Genomic DNA, 6,000 nt, shown 5'->3' on the forward strand with positions numbered 1-6,000 from the left:
TTGGAAAATAATTAATAATTAATTTGAAACCTTTCAAAACACTACAAGCCCATTCTTTAAAAATTAAATTAATTAAATTCTTTAATTGAGTCAAGTTGCCCCCAAGAGACTTTACCCATATAACTCATAAATGAGACACCAAGTGATAAACTTAAGGGACAATCAAAACATCAAAATTTACTGAGCATAAGGGTATTAACTGGATGACCTATATAGAAAACACAATAAAACCAAAACTAACTCAAGATAATTCCACGAACTATGAAATATCTAGGGTATTACTCGAGACTTCTTCATAATCATTTGAAAATCTTGAAGGGCATCTGGACTTTTTATGATTTGCTAAATGAAATCATCCTCAAAATTTAGATCCACTAAGGTATGACATAGGTTCTGGTAAACACACCTCAAATTGTACTCTCTACTTTTACTGCAAGCATGCTTTAATTCCTGCAAAAATTATATATATATATATATGCCTTGCAAAGATACTAAAGTTTCAGGTGGAGGAACGAGAAGACTCGTCAGGTACGCTTTTACAGTTTATAGTATTTTCTTTTTCTTGTACTTTCTACACTGTACTTTTATGCTTACAAACTTGCATGCTAAACAACGATGTCATCCTGCATGAAAACCAAGCTGCTAGGATAGCCACAAAAATGAAACCAAAAATCAAAATTAAAATTAACCAAGATAAAATTCATCCTCACAATATTCAAAATATAAGACAACTCAAAATTTAATCACAAACATCACAAAACAACAAATGAAACTAAATTAAGACATCTCTATCCATGATCGGGAATCCCTTGGAGGAGGTAACAGAGGAGGTAACCTACGATTGCTAACGAGATTTCTGAGGGTCTAATTGAAAGTATGGAACTCATTAAGTTGAGTTTAGTAAATTCATTTAGACTAAGTAAATCTGAAAGAAAATAGTGGTACCAGAATGAGGGAACCGTAGGATCCTAACCGGTGTCGCTCTAATCAACTTTAATATGCTCCATAATATTTAAAGAACCATAACCATAGGGACATTTGATTTGACATCATGACTTGACACATTAAAAAACTTAAACTTGTCAAAATGAGGAGCTTGGAGCTAGCATTGTGGGTAGCACGACATCTTCAACAGTAAAACATGTCTTCACCAACTAAACCATTAGAATTAAATAACAAATTCATAGGAATTTGAGGTTTTTTACTTATGCAACATAAATCCTCAATTTATCTTTATGCCTTTGTACAACCCTCCTATATAATCTAAGCCCTAACCTGCTTTAGGATTCTGAGATTGTCGTCTGTCACGACCTAAATCCTCATATTTTTCAGGCTATTTGTGTGATCGTTTAACACGAATATAAGTCCTAATTAATAAAATTGGTAGTTCAAAACTATTAAATATTTCTCCTCTAAATTAAAGCCAAATTAAATTAAAGCCAAATAATATGCCAAATAATATGATAGCTTGGGAAGCCACCGAGGTTCTCCTCAGGATCTGTGACATCCCCTAGTCCTTCCCCTTTGGATACCTAAATAAAATGTTCCAAACTTGAGTTGTTCTCCTTTCACACCTCTTTGTCTGATCCCGTTGAAAAGTCCTATCCTTTTGAATTTCGAGAAAATAATATCCCCTAATTTTTATCGAGAGTTTTCTTAGGTGACTATGGTTTCTAAGATGTAATTAACTATAAGGGTTTGCCCTTAAAAGGAGCATTTCCGAACCCAGCTTAATATAAACTCTATTTAATTCTTTGTATTAAATATGTAAAATTGTCAATCAACATAAAATGGTTTCGCAGACTTAACAGATGTCATACAATCTGTATTTTATTTAATTGAGTTTTACCAGTAATTGGTGTGTCTATCCTTCGAGATGAATACATTGCTTGCACTATTATGCTCATTTATTTAAACTAGTGGGGGTATGAGATCGGTCCGGTCTTGTATTTTTCAAAATCCAAAATACTATTTTTTTCCAAACTATATATATTAAATTAAAATGGGTGTTGGGACATCCATCCTAGCAGCCGACAACTTCACACCTCCTCAACCAAAAAGTGTTGACAAGTCTATCCAACATCTGGTCAAAAAAGGTAAACGAAAGTGATCTTTCCTGGTGGTTGAGTTTAATTCTCTAAAATCTATGTAGATTCGTCATCCAGTGACTTGTCTTGTCGGTATTAATTCATTATTCTCATTTTTCACTACAGTCACACCTCCTTTCTTTGGAACATAGTGAATTGGACTCACCTAAGCACTGTCTGAAATATGATATATTATTCCTACATCTAACCATTTTAAAATCTCTTTCTTAATAACTTCTTTCATCATCGGGTTTAATCTCTTTTGAGGATCAACTTTTGGTTCATGATGATCTTCCAATAAAATTTTGTGCATACAAATTGAAGAACTGATTCCTTTAATATCAGAGCTTTATTTTATCTTTTTAAAGTTTTCAACAACTTTTGTTTCTGTGCTTCAGTAAGCTCTGAGGATACGATAACAGGTAATGTAGATAAATCTTCTAAAAAGGCATATTTTAAATGTGTAGGAAGTGTTTTCATTTCTAGTTCAGGAGGTTTCTCAATCGAGGAAATAAAATTTTTGTTATTATTCGTAGGATCTAACAATTCAAATTATTCCTGAACATAATCTAATTCTTCATTACTCACTTCCATAGATTCATCTTGAACTATATCCTCATCCTCATACTCCAAATATTCTTCTTCAGTTTTCTTTTCAAATGTATTCGTGAAATATTCTTTGCTTAAATAGTCATTAATTTCCATTCTAAAGCATTCATCTTCTCTTCCTTTTGTTGGATATCTCATTAACTTTGTAATATTAAAAGTGCCTTTTTGATCGCTAACGCTCATCATCAATTGTCCTTTCTACACGTCTATAAAGCTCTTCCAGTGCCAAGAAATGATCTTCAAAAAATTATAGGAATTTCCTTATCTTCCTACATATCTAACACAATAAAATCCACATGAAAGATAAATTTATCAACATTTACAAAAATATATTCTATAACTACTTTAGGATAGGTAATCGAACAATTAGTTAATTAAGAGTTACAGTAGTAGGTAAAATTTCTCTTAAATCCAACCTTCTGAAAATCTATAGAGATATAAGATTAATACTGGCTCCCAAATCATATTAAACTTTTCCGAAAAATCTTGCGCCAATAGCACAAGAAATAGTAAAACTTTCAGGATCCCTAAATTTCTTAGGAAGCTTTTTCTGAATTATAGCGATACACTCCTCACTAAGTCTAAAGTCTCATTATATGTAAACTTCTTTTTTTATTAAGTATATCCTTCATGAACTTCACATAGCTTGGCATATACTCCAGGGCTTCAACAAATGGAATGTTTATTGTCAATTTCTTCAATATTTCTAAAAATTTTGTAAATTGATTATCTTTGTTTTTCTGCTTCAATATTTATGGAAATAGAGGTGGTGGTCTTTCTACAATAATTTTCATTACTTTAATAGGATATTCTGACTCAAAATGAAAAACTTCATTAGATTTTTCATTTTCCACCCATTCTTTTTCAACTTCAACTTCAACTTCTTTTCAAACTTTTGTTTCCAACTATTTTCCACCCTTTAGTTGAATAGCCTTAATTTTCTCTTTGTTTTGAATTTTAAGATTAACTTCAACATTACTAGGAAACATTCCTGGAAGAGTTCCTTGAGGTCTATTGCTAAGTGCATTAACAATATATCTCAATTGATTTTCTATGTTTCTAATTACAGCTCTTTGACTTTTTAATTGACTTCCCATTTGTAATATTAACTCTTCCATTGACACTTTCTTCTCTTTACTCTACAAATTTCTATTGAAACCTCGAGGGTAATAAGGTTTATGGTTTGAATTCCCTATGATTGTTGGAGTTTCCCAACGGGTTCCCAGCATTATTCCCCTATTGTGTATTTACATCATTAAATTTATTGTTACTCCAACTGATATTTGGGTGATTTTTCCAACTAAGATTATAATAATTGGAATAAAGATTATTAGATCGGTTGTTTATGGAATTTAAAGTCTCATAAAAAGATTGAGATTCTATCATTTGTCTCAATGAGTTTTCCTCAAGTACAAGTGGTGTCTGAGAAGAATTCATTCCATATTGATCTATCTTCTTTGATATAACACTTATTTGAGTAGCCAATATAGATATTGAATCAGAATCATGAATACTAGCTACTCTTTTTGAATTTACCCTTTTAGAAGGCCACTGAAAATTATTAGTAGTCATCTCTTATCAAATGGTTTTGACATTAACAATTCACTAGCTCCAGCGTCAATTATCAATCTAAGAGATCCAACCAATCCACTATAAAAAGTTTAAATTATTAACCAATCTAACAATGCATGTATTGGACTCTTCCTAAGAAGACCTTTAAATCTTTCCCAAGCTTCATAAATTGATTCCCCTTCAACCTGACAAAAAGATGTAATATCATTTCTAAGCTTAGCAATTTTTATGGTGGGAAATATTTGAATAAAAATTTTTGTGATAAGTCTCCCCAAGTTATGATAGATCGAACTGCTAACAAGTTTAACCACATCTTAGCTTTATCCCTTAATGAAAAGGAAAATGTGTAAGTCTAACGACATCATTCGACACTCCATCATATTTAAATGTAGCACACAATTCTAGAAAACTAGCAAGGTGTAAGTTAGGATCTTCAGTTGGTGTTCCCCTAAACTAATTATTATGTATCATTTGGATAATAACATGTATAAGCTCAATTGAATTGGCAACTACAATAGGGTTTTGTATACTCAAATGAATTTGAACTGTTGTATGATTAACATAATCTCCTAAAGGTTTCTGATGATGTTCATTTTCTTTTCTAGAATTATTTAAATTACAAGCCATTTTGCTAAAATTATATATTTTTTTTTATTATTTTCAAAATTTTCTAATTGTTCTTTCTTACTCTGAATCGTAAGGTACTAAATTTTTAAATCTTAAACTATGCATAAACAAACATAATAATCAATTAAAATAAGAAAACACACTAAAGTGTGAAAATATTCAAATAAAACTACAATAAGTTTTTCAGTTCAAACAAAATGTTTTAAATTATAAAGTAATTTACCGTTACTTCCCCGATAATAACACCAAAAACTTGATGCAGAGTTCGTTGAGTGTTGTTTTCATAAATATTTTTAAATATTACAAAACACACATGACAGTATTAATAATAAATATATAATTATATCCTAATAAAAATAACTTTAGTAAAAATAATTTTATCTTTTAAAATCGTTAAACTGCCAAATCTGTAATAATAACGCAAGTATATGTATCACTCAAGTAATATAGGGCTCTAATAGATTCATAAGTATTGATTCCACAGGGAAGTTGGAAATTCTTATGATTATAATGTAAAACACAACATTCAAACTACAAAACATAAGTGTGAAATTCAAATCTAAAGCAATTGAGTGAATGCTAAATAAAATGTAGTTAAAAGAACTAAGTTAACTAAGCTAATTGTTGAACTTCAAAAGTAAACTTATAAAAATTAAACAAAGTTTCTGTGGCGAAGAGTTCAAAGAAAGGATCCTTCCCCTTTACAATGAGTATATTGATTGTAAAGAAAATAAAATCATTTGAATATATATATATATATATATATAGTGTCAAATAGGAGCAATCATATTTTTTATCCTCTTTCAAGTTCATAAAGAACATTGATTAATCTAGAGTTTGGTCCCTAATTCTATGATTAGGTTGGGAGGATACCAACTCTCACTTCAGAGCTCCCACTTCTCTCTCATATGAGGGCTAACAATCTCACATTAGTTTCTAATCAAGTGAACCAAATTGGGGATTTTAATCTGTCACCTTAAAATCTCAAATTCTGCGTCCAACAAAGTAAATTTATTTATTTATTTACACTCAATCCTATGGATTACATTCTCACCCATTTAATTGAATGTGACTCTCTCCATGTTATAGAAATCATAGTCCTTTT

Source organism: Phalaenopsis equestris, unplaced genomic scaffold (genome assembly GCF_001263595.1).
Source record: "Phalaenopsis equestris unplaced genomic scaffold, ASM126359v1 Scaffold001230, whole genome shotgun sequence".
NCBI lineage: Eukaryota > Viridiplantae > Streptophyta > Magnoliopsida > Asparagales > Orchidaceae > Phalaenopsis > Phalaenopsis equestris.